Source organism: Numida meleagris, chromosome 3 (genome assembly GCF_002078875.1).
Source record: "Numida meleagris isolate 19003 breed g44 Domestic line chromosome 3, NumMel1.0, whole genome shotgun sequence".
Taxonomy (NCBI): Eukaryota; Metazoa; Chordata; class Aves; order Galliformes; family Numididae; genus Numida; species Numida meleagris.
In genome coordinates, this window is record NC_034411.1 from 21,224,986 (window position 1) to 21,240,434 (window position 15,449).

Genomic DNA, 15,449 nt, shown 5'->3' on the forward strand with positions numbered 1-15,449 from the left:
CATAATACTTTTCATTTTTAAGCATTTTATTTTAATAGTGCGGTATCCTTTGTCCTGATTTTTAAAGGGATTTTAAAATCTAACTCCTTCAAATCAATCCTGCTTTGACCCCTGCGCATTCTTTTACTGAATGTAAAAACATTAAAGAAACCCTCAGTTCACAAATACCTCCACTGCTGAGGATGAGCACAGTACGGTGCACAAGCATGCGTGTAATAGAAATTAAATACAGCTTCCACGGAAATTTAGTTAGGCAACGGCTCACCTTTCCATGTAAATTATTGATGTCATAAAAACACAAATTTTCACCTAATTACTTAAATTTTGAAGGTAAATTATACCCTGAGAACATGTAAAGAGTCCTGGTCAGCTCCATGGAAAGCACTCTTTTTCTCAAGATTTTTCACTCTGTTATATGGAATATTATTGTACCCTATGCCAACATGATTGAATCTGTCTCTGAAAGGCAGACTTAATCTATGTTTTCTGTTGTTCTCTTGATCTTATTAGTGGGTTAGAGAAACAAGAGGATTTTGTATAAAGTTTCGCATATCAATTCAATTCTAGTAAACCAGCTAATTTACATGCTAAACAGCAGTTTATAAGATAGTTTTGTTTCATGTCAACTGCAGAAGCTAAATGCATTTTATAAATACTAGAGAACGTTATTTCTTCTGAAGAGGCATTTTAATAGCAAATAGCTCACTCAGATCTACGAATTGGAGAAATCTATTTGGGAAATTCTTATATCCTTACTCATGTTATTGAGAGGCAACAGTTTGCACTCTGAGTACAGACCATCTGCTTTTACTTTGTTTCATACCTAATGTGATGCTTCAGTTCAACATAAATGCAACCAGTTTCCTAAATGGTGCCAAAAGATCTTAAAGGATATTTTTATAATCTTGCTGCCTTTTAGAAATAGAAGGTAAATGGGTTTTATTTAAAAACAGTAACCATAAAATGCCTTGTATCCAATGGAACATCAAAAATTATAACCTCTTAGGCATTATGCAGGATGTCTAGGCTTTGAAATATTGCAAAGAAAAACGAATCACAAAAAAAACCCTTCTTTACCCACAGTGCACAGTGAACCCAAAATGAGATGTGAAGCATTGAGAGGAAAGAGCTTACACAGATGTGCATGTGTTTGAACTAGATGTTGACCTTAATTTTGGGGGGGTAAAAAGAAGAACGCTCCAACTGAGGATGCTCTCCACCAGAATTCGCAAGACCTAGGTCTGGCACAGCCATACAAAAGTCACTTTGATACCACCCTGTAATCCCATCAAGAACCTCCTGTATCTTTTTTCAGAAACCAGATGTATCTGGGGCTGCTGCTCACAAACCAAATAATCTCCCTGTGAGTTAAGCTTTGGCCAAAAGAAGTCTCTGACAAAGCACCACTAAGCAGGCTGTGGTCACGATTTACATCTGTGCTGGGATATTATCTTAAGTTGATAGACATCTAGATTCAAATCCAAAAGAGTGGATAAAATGTCAACAAGCCTTCTATCTACCAGACAAATACCCAGATGTCAGCTGTCATCTTCAGACTCCCTGCTGTTCTCACCATCCCCAAAGAACCTCACTCCTGCGTGCCTTTGCTTCTCCTTGAAGAGGAAAGTTCCAAGCTAGGAGACACTGCTGTGGCCTGGCCGTTACTGGCTTTGGGGTCTCTTGTCAACTGTCTCTTACAGGGATGGGCAAAGGAACATCCAAAATACCAAGGAGAAATTATTATGGCTCAGCTTGAGATCTCAAAGTGTGAGCAGAGCAAAGAACTCATCACCTGGTTAATTTAACCCATTAAATTAATTTGCTACAGAGAAGTAAATTTATAATTAAGTGAGACCAAGCAGGTGTGATGCCGACAGCCTGGGTCCCACCTCTACATTGCTGGATCCTACTTTACCTTTTGCTATCTTCTCCTCTCTTGTTCCCTCTATTTAGGCTTCTAATTGTCATTAGGAACAAAACTCCCTCATGCATCAGTGCTGTTATCACAGCCACTGTGACTCCAGCCCTTAATTCTCACTCCTTGCCCTGCTCCTTTTCCCTGCATTCATTGCTGTTTCCAGGCTTCCTGGCTATGGGCTGTGTCAGAGGTTAACTTCAAGTCCCACATTCTTTATTACAGTCAGCATCTCCTCCTTGTTCCTTGCCTGGCTGCTGCCTAGCAGGCTATTTTGGGACCTACTCTATCTGATCCTGAGGACAGCTATGCCAGTGAGGGTACTAACAGCTGACAAGTATTGTTTGAGGCTGAAATCGAGGCTGGGGTGAGACAGACAGTGTTGTGAGAGGGATTAAGCCACTTGTATGTTTTCCCTTCTCCTAGTCGCAGACCCGCCCTCACTGTTGGTGTTCCAACCCAGGACTGAGATAACACCTCTGACCTCAGAAGAAATCCCATGCCTCACCCTGCATCAAGGTGAGGGTTGTTCTGTGGGTCTCAGTGAGGTTAGGACAAGGAGACATGGATCTAGCAGCTGGACCAAGCTGCTGAGTGTCTCTCCTCACCCCATGCCTTCTCCCAAAACAACAAGCATTGAAAGCTCAAGATGTGGGTCAGGCAGAGCATGTGTGAGGACACATACCGGGTGCCAAGAAGGTACAGAAGAGGAGGACAGGAAATAGGATGGAAGATGTGGAGCTGGAATCTGCATCTGTGAAATCATTGGGAAGTATTGAGTGGGCTGAGACTTCCGGGAAAGGTTTAGTCCTCCATATGTTCTCAGTCTTTTTCTCTGAGCTGGTAAATATATACCTGTAGTGGTAAAATTATTAATCTTCAAGATCTGAGAGGTCTGGCTAAGAATGTTATCCTAACTAAAAGAATGTTCCTTTCAGTGAAAAGTTAGCTGTCTGTGACTGCTACCAACTCCCCACCTCCAAGTTAAGATAATACTGAGTGTGCCAGTCCTACAGATTCTGCCACAAGCTCTCTCCACATTGTCAGATTATTCACTGCTCAATTCCTCCTTAGAACAGTGGCAGTTAACAAGCTCCTTGAGGAGTCCATCTTCTCAAGGGAGGGGTACCTGGCTTTGTTGATTGACATTGGAATGATTGTTTTTCCTCACCTCTGTCTTTTTTCTGAAACAGTATATGGGTCAAGTCTCTGCAATCACTTAGCAGAGAACAGGGGATCAAAGGGGGTGATGCTGTCCAAATGTTCTCTCACTGTGATCACAGCTAATCAAGTTTCTGCCACACCTGTACAAAATTTTACTTGTGTTATTACACACTATATTCTCCGACATACTAGTGTATAGGTGTAAAGTGGGAATCCATGACAGGGTACAATGTTGCACCATTTTAGTGGTCTGTCTTGGTGTAGTGGAATTGCCAGGTCACAGCATGAAATAGTGGTTGAGCACCAGGTGAGAAGGTGTGGATAACCCAGGGAGCTCAGGTGCATGCAGTGCACCTGAGTGATGAGAAGGGGTGGAGCCTGAATCCACCCCTCCTCACTCCTCATTTAAGGGTTAGCAGCGAAGGGAGTAGCATCTTTCTGGATACAGATTGTGCTTCTTTCCTGTTATTGCTGGCCATTGGAAGGGGTGAGTCAATTTTTCTTCTTTGTTACTTGCTGTTGTGCCGTATATATTATATGTTCTCTACTGTACCTATTCTCCTTGTTCAACTTTGTGTTGTACTTTAGTAGCCCTTCTGCCTGTGGAGCTAAGTGGTCATCAATTTATCCCTCACCTTCTAGAAGCTTAACTTGGAATTATATAGGCTTACACAGGTCTGAACTTCTGCTCTGGAGAGCATCCCTTTGAAAATATCTTGAGCTGGGCAGCTTTCAACATATGCCATCAAGGGTGCAAGATGCCATTGTACTTCTGTAGCAGTGCAGATCTTGGAGGAAGCTAGAGTGGCCTTAGCCTAACTGTTTACCTTACCAGTGAGTAAGTGTGGTGGGATGCTTGTGGCACCTGAGCTGTCTCCTTGGAAGCCAGGGTGAATCTGCAGGACCTAGAGTAACTACCCTCCTGACTTGCACCTGGATACATCCTGAGGACAGAGCAGACAGGGCTGGTGCCTTGCCTGCAGCAGATAATGTCAGTGGAGGCCTGGAAAACAGTACTAAATACTGTAGCAGGGTCATGAGATGTTGCTAGCTTGCATCTTAACTTTTTACTTTCTACTGCAGTCGTTTCTCTTTTTGGGGGGCAGGAAGATTATTGATGTACTTAAATCTGTCATGCTGTTGGAGAGCACTGGGTGTGAGTCAGCCTGGAGGCAGTAAGAGGGACAAGATGAGCTCTTGAAGTACCTTTCCAGACCTATTTCTACAAGTCTATAAGTAGAACAAAATGAACTCAAGATGTTTTCCCAGAAGAGAGCAAATAAAGGAACCATTTCTTTGAATTCTGCACGGACTGAAAATGGGTAAAATGAATCCCACATCTGGTCCATTCTTCTTTTCCATTTCTTTAAAGAATAAATAATGGCATACACACACACATCCAAATCCAAGCAGGGAGGATCAAGTCAAGGGTGCCTCAGGTTTTACTTTCCATCTTTCTTTTTTGTAATAGTTTAAAAAATAAAACCTACATGCCTGAATAAAATGGCAGCTGCATCTGAACCACTGCAGTCCCTATGCTGAGTGTTTCTACGTCTGAGAGGAAAAAATATTTGGTAGCAGCCAGGAAGGGCTGTTCTCATGGGAGGAGGCTCAGAAAGCCTTTTGGCTTGAGAGATGTGATGTGAAGGTGGGTGGCTGGACTCCCGATGGGGTATGTGAAGGAATTTGGCTCCTTGTGAAGAGGGCTCAGGAAAGTCAGTGTGCTAAATAGGGACCTGCCTATCCATGCCTAAGTAGACCACTGGAGAGACATCTTCACCCCATCTCTGAAAGCCTCATAAATGCCCATCTCACACCAAAGAGCAGACATGGTGTATGGTTGCCCCTCAAAGTCATGAATAATGAACAGTGTCATGTGCCAGATATTTAGGACGAGCCCAGTCTTGCAGTTTATTTGCTCAACTGAGTTGTTTGCCTCTTCTGAATCTTGTAAGGTTCCAAACAAACGATATGCTTTAGTCTTATAAATATTTATTTCCTCTTTGTTAGCTAAATTGTTTTGCAACACAGATGACTTTCTTCATTAAACAGATCGTTAAAATGCTATTCCACAATACATTTATTGTTAATTCTCTAATTAGTTAGGAATGTATGTTTTTTGGATAGTGAAGTAACTGTGCACAGTGTCTGATAGGTTAGCGTTGTAAAATTAAATTTGAATTTGGGTTTGAATAGCAGAAAGGAATCCACTCTTTAAATGGGCTTAAAAAATCATTTAATAAACATAGCTCAGAATTCACATACAGAATTATGTGATTTTTTTTCTTGCACATTCTCTTTAGCCTACTATGTCTCCTAATAACATCTTTCTGAATCAAATTTGTTGTGCTAAGTTTATCTGTCTCTGGATAGCAGATTTTGATAAGCTGTAACTATCTTTTAAGATGCGCTTTGACATCAGCTGTGTAAAGATCATGTCTTACATCTTGTGCATCAATTTATTTTGTTCATTTTTTTCCTTTCAGTAGCCTCCTCTTGCCATTTTCAATTCTTGTAACGTATGCGCTTTAGAAAGAACACATCCACATTTGAGTGGTTAATCAAAGGGAACTAACCAAAATAATCACTTTCTAGTACTTCAAAATATTCTAATTTTTTAATGGAGAATATGCATTCTTAAATTAAATATGCGTAATAAGTAGTAATAAGAATAAAGTGGGCTCTGGAAGAATGAATATTATGTTTTAAGCAAAATGCATTTGATTTGCTGGATTCAAAGCTGCTTTGAATCACTAAGAACCTGTGTGGAAAAACAGGGTGAGGAAGACAGAGCGCCTCGTAATGCTTATAAATTGTCCATAATTGTATGGATTTTAAATATGAAAGTTGGCATTGGCAAAAGCTAAAAGCCATTAGGAGAGATCCTATTGTGCAACACATCAGTAATTGTAACTCATAATCTTAGGAGGGAAGAACCTTACTGGAGTTTTCTAAAAATTTTTAGAACTGTACTTGAGTCTTGATGTTTACTACAATGATGGCATTGTTCAAAATGACATAGCCTAATGCATATATGAATCCTGCTTGAAAAGAGCTACTAATTAACATGAATAGTCTTCTTCTCTGAAGGTCATTTATTGCAAAGTTCATTTTTCAACAGAGCATTGCTAAAGTAGTCACCCCCTCTAACAGCCATTAGATTAAGAGACTTAGGTCTGTTCTGCTCGTGACACTGGGTCAGGATTTTCAAAGAAAGAGGCTCTTCGATGCCAAGAAGCCCTTAAAAATAATATTTGACCAGAAAAAGAATGGATGTAATTACATTGTAAATATTTCTGTGGTTATTGAATTAATGAAGATAATTCTATTCACTTTATTTAAATAAAATAAAAGCACCAAGTTTCTGCTGTCTGATGTTCCAATGCAGCTCTTCCCCATGGGATCTCTGATTTCTTCAGTCATAATGACTCATTAGAGCTGAGTGACGCTGAATATTTAGAATCTGATGTGTGAGCATGTTCACCTATTGTCATAGATGAGGCATGTGAAGCCCCCAGAGCTTCCACCTCTCATACAGAGGCTCTGGGATGGCTTTCTGTGTTCACAGATGCATCCGCCATGGGTGATTATCCAGTGAGGAAGGGGGACTCTGAAGCTGGAGGGCACTGTTGTAGAAATGCTGAGCAATCCTTCCACCCTGTGTGGGAGGGCATGTCCTGGTGTTACTGTTTTTGGTGTTCAAGTGAGATGCACACTTAAATGCTTTGCTTTAGGATTAGGTTTAAAGTCCTCAGTACTACATAGGACAGAATGTATCATTTTAATCTCTTTTATCTCATGGAATTCTCTCTGCCTTAAAAGCTCAGGCTAGGATCTGGGCATTTAAATAAAGTCTAAGAGCAAGTACAATGCATTTCTTCTCTGATTTTTTTTTTTTTTTGGCTCACTATATTCCATGTTTTTCTCTAAGTGCTGGTATCTGACTGCAAAGTCAGTGGGACAGAGATCGGGGTCTTGCTGGACAACCCTGGAGCAACAGAGACTCAGTCCCAACTAGAGGGTGAGTAATGGGCAACAGCTGTATCACAGTTAGAGTAAGGCAGGGAAGGGGACGTTCCTTTGCTAGAACAGTGAACATTTGGTACAAATATTCAGAACTGGGATTTGCCTGGCCCCCATGCTAAGAATAATCTTTGCTTTACCATCCGTAACCAACTGCCACTTCACCAGGTCTTTAATGTTGCCATTTGAACTATGAATATCTAATTCTAAAACCGTGCATGTCCAGGAGTCCCATTAGTACCATTGCCAATACCATTTGTTTGGATACAGGCTTAGGAACTGCAGAAACAGCTACTGCTTGGGCTCAATTCCAGACCACCAGTGGGTTTCCTGGATGTTTCTTTGGGTATGTGGTGACAAAGGTGTTCAGGATCCTTGCTGTGGTTGTAAAAACCTTTTTACCTAGGTTATAAACAGGTAAGGGTCTTTTGGGTTGGGGTGTGAATAAATAATTTGCTCTCCTACATCTTGGTAGATGAACTCCTCAGCAAGAGCTGGCTTGCAGAGAACTTAGCTGAGGCCGTAAGAGCAGCAGGGAAATCCCACAGACCTCAAGGTGCTTGTGGGGGGGGTGGGGATTTGCCCCTTGACCCAAAGCGTTTGTGTCCTGTCTCAACTGGCCATGCCACTCTCCCTGATGTCAGCCTTTCTTGGTCTCCTGGTGGCTACAGCTGGACTACTTGACATTGAAGCTGCAAGCAGGGGGAAAAAAAAACCCTCTCAGATCTGAAGGAACAGCAAGGAGAGGGAGCATTAATGTACCTCTGCCCCTTCCTTTTCTCCCGGTGTCCAACCCTGGGCAGAAGTACTGTAGATGTGATGGAGGGGAGTAGGAAACCTGTGATGTGGTTTGACTGCTTCTCCTTGCCAGCTTCCGTAGAGTTTTCACTCTTCTTTTCTCCACTTGTGTTAGCGGAGGGGAGCATATGGGCCTTGGAGATTCAATGTTTCATGGCTTACTTGGCTGTCAAAATGTTTTACATTATTATTTGTTGCAACATTCACGGTGATCATCTTTAAGGAAAAAAAAAGCCTGTGTGGCAGGTCCCTAGATGCCCTTGCTGGGAGCAGATGTCAGAGCAAGAGCATTGTTAAGCCTCTCCTGGATTTTTCATTTCCCACCCTTTGTACAGCCTAAATTATGTGATGCAGCACATACACAACCTCTCTTACTGCCCAGCAGGACTTACTGAGGTGGTTTAGGAAGGTGGAAGGTTGATACAGGGAAACTTGCAGATTTATAGGTCATGGCAACAGACTCATAATCTGTATTGATGGCATCCTCCCCAACCATGTGACAATCAAAGCAGATAAGCCTATGACTGAAGTGAAAAGATTTCTTAAAGCTGGTAATCGATATTGAGCAGCTCAGTCTGTCGAGCTATCAGGTTCAGAGATCTCCATGTGCACGGGGCTGGAGTGAAGGAGAGCTGACCTCAAGGGTTTGCAAAAACAGGGTGATATGAAGCAGCATCTTGTCATGGTGCTGTGCGTTACCAGCACCTATTGCTGCAGTGGGACACTTCAGCAGATGAGAGACTTTTTAAAAAAAAAAAAAAAGTCCTGTGGCTTTTATATTTTCGGAGTTTTATTAGGAGGAAAAAATCAGTAGTGAAGAGCCAACGAGTAAGGAACTTGAGTATCACGAACTTGGGAGATATAAATTTTTGTTAAGGACAGAGTCCTTTCTCCATTGCCCCAGGCTCGATGGTCAAAACCTTTAGCTGATGATCTGATATCCCATTAATTGAGGGAACTGGGTTTTGAAAGCAGGACCTTCTGCTGTCCAAGCCATAATGGGCTTCCTAAAGGAGGTGTTCCACTACTGGTGAACTTCCTTCCAGGCATACCACCTCTGCTTCTGTTGGAGGGAACCTGTCTTAAAATGAATGAAATAGTATAACTTCTTGAAAGACATGAAGGCTTTCCAGGAAGCAATGATTCAAGCCACGAATCTCCATAATGCATGGTTTAAAAAGTCTGTCCTCAGCCAAAGGCTTGGGGCAGAACTCCCCTCACAAGTTGCTACTTGGCTTTCTGCCACCTTCCAGATGAGAAGGGAGCTGGTGCTGTCAAGAGAAGTCTTATTTAGGCAGCACATCCTCAGAAAGGGAAGTTCTCTCCAGATAAACAAGCATTGTGCTTTGCTTCTGCAAGGTGATTGGATGCTGTGAACAGCTTAAACTGGCACACAAAGATGAAGGCAGAGACCAAGCCGTTCTATTTTTCTGTATTTATGGGGCAAGACAGCTGGGGTTCAAGCACATTCTGCACTATGAAGCACCTATTAATATCTCCTGATGGAGAACAGGGTATTTTTCCCTTCTTAAATGATTAATTAGCAGGCATTGTGTTATGTCTTTACTTCAATAAATTCCAGTTGAGAAAGATTTTGGGTGCACATGTGAATGAACGCTTGTCTTGAAAGACAGAGCAAAAAGAAATTAATAATCATGTTTCCCTTGTTGTATTTACTGTTTCCCTTCTAAAGGGAATATTACTCCACTAAGAGATTCATAATTAGGAGGATGCCAGATGGGTTATCAATGTGGTTTTAAATTTTTATACGTAGAGTTCTTGTTTTTTTTTTCAGGAGATGCTTTGGTTCCATGTACAGTAGTTAAATATAAATGTTTTCTATGAGGGGACTGCTAACTATTCCATGGTTTTGAATTTCTTTGTTTAATGCTTTATCTTTCTTTTTTCTTAAAATCTGTTCTGCTGGGATAGATGTAGATAATGGACCTACCAGATGGAGAATGAAATCTTGAAAGCAGAACTGAGATCTGTATTTCCAACTGAGAAAGCCAAATACTGTAAATATATATATTTGGACCCTGGACATCTTTCCAAAATCCCAGGGGAGAGGCATTCCTGTTGGATCAAGCACTTCAGTGGCTAGTGTATGCTTCATGCCATTACCACAAGGAATATGGTGGCCTGGCACATGGTAATGGTGCTAAGGACAAGGCTGTCTAGTTGAGACATCATGGGTGAAATGGTGGTGTGGCAAGGCCATACACGGGAGTCATCTACAAGGATTACTGTCCAAGGAAATCTTACACCTCCTTGGAAAGCATGGACTCGAATTCAGAAGTTTTTGGCTTTCCAAAGAGCTGCAAGTAGCTCTCACCTAGTGCTCTAATGATAGACTGGCTGCTAGCGGTTGGCATGCTGGCATACGTGCAGCTGGATGTGCACACACACAAGCACATGTGTATGCTTCACTATCTTGCTCCATGTACTTTGACCTTCAGCACCAAAGTAGGACTCATCTCTGTCTACAGATTTATGTCAAAGCTGCCATATCTTCATCACTCACCAGCCCTTCGCATCAGACAAAGGGCCTGTGTCACCTTTCCTCTCTTTCCTTCTGAGTCTCCTTTCTAGCACGAGCTTTTAGAGCTATGATAAACAGCAATGAGCTGTACACAGCGTAAAGATAACCCAAATGACAATGTCAAATCTGCATTCATTCCATGTGTAAGTGTTACTGAAGGAGAAGATGCCAGGGAAGGGTGATCAGAACTGGGAAAAAAAAAAAAAAGAAAAAAGAGGGCCAGCTACAATGGAAATAGGATGAGGCTAACCCAAATTTCAGTTAAATAAAAACTTATTAAACTTCTACTTCAGTTTTGGGAGACACCTCAGCCAGAACCTTATTTTAGAATACTCATGGAGGACAGCTCATTGTCTCAGAATGTGTTTTCAGTGGAAAAACCTCACTGCCGCAGTGCTTCTAGGGCTAGAGAGTTGCAGTTTTGCAGATTACTCCATCATGTATGTAAAAAGATCATTCATAAAAGGAGAGGAGTGTGTGCTTTTGGCAGCTTGATTGGACCTGCCCCTGGGAGAAACTTCCTGGAATACTGGTCTGCCCTTTTCTGGAAGACACTGGGAAATGAAAAAGGATCAAGAAAAGACAACTGTAATAAAAGGGAAGGACCAGCACTGTAAGTGTCAGGGGCAGAGACCCTGTGGTGTTTGATAAGTGCCTTAGTGCAGCAGTGGGACTTCATGGCCTGCTGCATCTTTGTCCCCTTAGAGAAAAGGTGGAAGAACGGGACCCAGCTTACAAATATACTAGGAAAGACTGGTTGATCTGGGACCTTAATACAATAAAAAGACAGCCTTAAGGGCATGGACCAAGGTTGCAAACCAGGTCTGTGACAGGGCAGATAACTGGATTCTAGTATCCTTCTCTATTAAAATATCATTAACTGTTGAATCATAGAATCATAGAATTAGCTAGGTTGGAAAAGACCTACAAGATCACCTAGTCCAACCATCCACCTACCACCAATAACCCCACTAAACCATGTCTCTCAACGCTATATCTAAACGTTTCTTGAACACCTCCAGGGACGGTGACTCCACCTCCTACCTGGGCAGCCTGTTCCAGTGCCTGACCACTCTTTCAGAAAAGTAGTATTTCCTAATACCTAAAAAAATATCCTTCCCATGCATATCGATATATAACTTACATAATAAAAGGTGCTATTTCTAGGGAAAGAAAAGTAAGTAAATGTAATTTCTTGTGTGTTTTCTTATTCATAAATGGCTGTGGGAAGGAATTAAAGTAACTGTATAAATAGTAGCGGGACCCTGGCTCAAAGAAGGACGAGACATTTCCTGTAAACATGTACTGCTGTGAAAACAAGCAGGAAAATGTTGGGTTATCAACAGAAAACCCCAGTGCTTAATGATAGGGAAAATTAGGAAAATGTCACATGAGATCATTAGGTCATCCTCATTAGAGAAGTTTAAAATTACTTTTGATAAAATACGAGAGAGAGTTGTGTGGAGGAAGCTCTTAGATGGTATCAAGACCAGACCAATAGAGGTATCTGTAATTTTTTGTGAACAAAGACAAAACTTCATGTGAGACATTAATTGGGTCTTCATTTACATGAAATTCAAGTCGTGCAGATACTGGCTCTATGACTTGTCACCAGTAGTCTGGCCTGACACTTTCAGGTTTGCTCTAATGCTCTCCATTTTATTTACACAATAGAGATTTCCTTCCTTCCAACAGTGTACTTCCACCTTTGAAGTTGTCAGTCCTGGAGGGTTCATTCTTCTGCTTAAAGGCTTGTGACCTTTCCTTATTTCAAGGTAACTCTCAAGAGGTAGGGGAGGATGGACATAATGATTATGAGGTCCTCCCGCTGGTTGAAAACAGATAGGAAAGAATTTCTGTGCCTTTTCTACATCCTCAACAGACTTCAAAATCCGTCCCCGGTCTTTCTTGGAAGAATAATGCCATCATAATTTCTGCTCTAGCTCTTCTGTAGCTCTGTACATCTGCAGGTAACACAGCACACATTCAGCCCTAACCTGGTCTGGCAGTGGCAAAACTTCACTGTACAATGTTAATTTATCCTTCTGCTCTTGGCTTTCCACCCTCAGAGCCTCTGGAGATATCCTTCCCCAAGGCAGGAGAGCAAGGACACCAAACAGCCAGGGAGAAGGCTGGTATGACCTTGATTTAGTGACTGCGTAGCCATGAGATTTTCTGTGGTGGAGTCTGAAATACCTCTTGGTTTGCATAGCAGAGATAAATTGCACTAAGTGGAATGGGGAACGTGATGGTAATTAACAGAAATGAAAAGATTTATGTGTCCAAGTTGAAAGAAGTAGCTGGCCAGTGAAGGAATGGCTGTACGTCTGTTTGGAGGGTTGTGTATCTCAGACGTGCTCTGCAGCTCACAAGCTGAAATCACAGAATTGTAGGGATTGGAAGGGTCCTCTGACAATCATCATGTCCACCCCCCTGCAAAAGCAGGCTCTATATAGCATGTCGCACAGCTAGGCGTCCAGGCAGATTTTGAGTATCTACAAAAGAGGAGATTCCACAACATCTCTGTGGACATCTAAACTCCCAAAACCACTTGACCACACTGCTATGACTCCCTGGGTGCCTCTTTCCAGCTGTGATGGTGTCGGTTCTCTTTTGCTAACACGGGTAGTGCAAAAGTTTTTCAGAGATAGCAGAGCTGAAAGACCCTTACCTGTATTTTTGTTTTCCTTTCTGCGCTAATAACAGGAGCTCCATTCCTAATAAAAATATTCAGAGTACTGTGTTACGTCTGTTTCTTAAATTGTGATCATTATGTGACTAATCATAATAATAATATGATATTAGGGAAAAAAATGTTAGAAGATAGTCCCTGGAGGGAAATGAATTTCTTTTTATCATCTACAGTAGTTTATTTCACATATTCATGACCCTCCTGGTATCCTTTTTTTTTTTATGATGAGCCATAAAAATGACAAAATACATTAGCAAAGTTCTCGGTTTATGCTAAAATGACCATATTCAAAAATAATAACAGAGACTTGTATCAGCAATGCAAAAGATGCATGAAGTAATTGGTGCTTAATTTGTACACAAACTGTCAAGGCAGTTTTCCTCACGGCCTGCATCTTCTGAATTCATTAGTCTCTAATTAAGGCCAGTTGGGACCAGCAGTTAGAAGGTTAAAGAGGTTCTGACAGCCCTAATCATTGCTCAGGAAGCTGAAAATGTATGCAAAGTCTCGGCAGATGGGGTGAGATCTGCTTCTGCCAAGTGATAACTGTTATTCCTTTGCACCTCCAAAGCTGTCATCCTAATAGGCACATTTTAAATTTATTAATGCTCTAGTTACAATGCATACACAGTCTCTAATGGTATGTCATTCAGAGTATATAAACTGAGCAATTAACACATATTACCTGGTAATGGTAAAATTATTTGTTGCCTGTTTTATTTTTTATTTTTTTTAGTTTCCTAATCCAGCAAGAATAGTCATAAGCAAAGAGTTTTCTTTGTTAAAAGGAGGGTATTCTGAGCTGCTTGTTTGTTTGTTGGCCATTAATTCTTTGTTTCTACAGACAAAAAGCTCACAAGCCATAGCTAACTTTTTTCATTATTATTTCCAGCCCCTCAAAGATACAGGTTGCAGTTATCTTATGTTCTTCAAACCTTAATTTAAAAATGTGTGTTTCATTCAAATGTAATTTTGAAAGGAGGTCTGTCTGTGTTGTTGTTTTTTGTTGTTGTTGTTGTTCTAAATTTAGCTCTGTGTTCAATCCTTAAAAATTCAATTTTAATTAATCAGAAAATTGCTGTTGTCCACCCACCACACTGCTTCAGTGAGATGCCCATATATTACGTTCCCCTCCATGGTGGTATCTCTTTTCTTAATCCTGTTTGGTGTAAAGCTGCCTAATCAAGAGAAAGGCATGTTTTTAGGTCTCTCTGTCCATCTGAAGGCTTCGGCCACAGGAGGCCTTTAATTGCATGTAGTGCTTTGTGCAACCCTTGTCTGCGACGGGGAAGCCTCAAGAAGAGCCTTCCTTGCAAGGACCAGAGCAGCCAGGAGAGTGTTGGCTACTGTGGGAGTGGAGTAATGTGCTAAGATGTTAATGTGAGCAACAGAACAATTATGTACCTGGTGACTAATAGACAGGCCAGAATCCCATTCCTCTGTTGGAATTCATTGATTTCTCTCTGTGTAATGAGCATAGCACAAGCAGGGAAAGAGAAGGCAGCGTAACCAAACTGTGGACCTGACTCTACCCTCATCAGCCTGAGTCATGAGCGGCTCCAAAGACGTTAAAGCGTTTCCAGAAGTACAACATCTACGTGACACGTGGCCATGGGTAACTCTTTGCCTCTTAGATTTCTCCAGGTCACGTTTCAGGCCTCATCACCTGATGGCAAGTCAGAGAATCACAATCACAGAATGGCCGAGGTGGGAAGGCACTACTAGGACTGTCTGAGCCAACCTCCTTGCTCACATAGGGATAAAAGTCATTGAAGAAGAGACCCAAAATGCCCCTGCCAGCCAGCAAGCCTGGTCTGCTGCTGCGTTTTCTTGATACTCTGGTAGTCCTGCTGAAGTCGGAGAGTCCTCCTGAGAGCTGCGTGGCCAGGCCCTGCATTAGCCAATGGGGCTCCCCTGATGGATGGCACTAAAAGTGACCCAAGCATGGGGGTCTTCTGCAGCAGGAACCCCACTGGAACCTGGGGTTTAAAATGATACTGCTAGCAAACCTTCTTTCTACAGCAATCTCTTGGCAGATAAGGACCAGTAGTACATTTTTTCATCTGGGGAAGCTAAAGAACAAAAGGGAAAGTTACTTGTGTTAGGAGTAGGAAAAAAAAAAAAAAACACTAGAAAACCTAGCAACACTCACCACACATAAGAGGGGGAAGGAAATCAAGGCTGATAAATTATATAGAACAGCTTTGACTTAAATGGTTTTCAGAGAAGGGATAAAAACCTTGATCACCTTGACCTGCATCACTGTTGTATAGGAGAGCTTTACTCTAATGATCTTCACTTTCTGATGTGGATTT

General features: G+C 41.6%; 1 long non-coding RNA gene across 2 annotated transcripts; it reads left to right on the forward strand.

The window, feature by feature from the left end:
- Positions 3,501-11,193, forward strand: LOC110396453. 2 transcript variants are annotated; one of them, XR_002436972.1, is made up of 4 exons: positions 3,501-3,566; positions 7,011-7,100; positions 7,373-7,519; positions 9,833-11,193. It is a non-coding gene; the product is annotated as an uncharacterized LOC110396453 (long non-coding RNA). The 2 variants fall into 2 exon arrangements; XR_002436973.1 differs by having other exon boundaries at positions 7,373-7,448.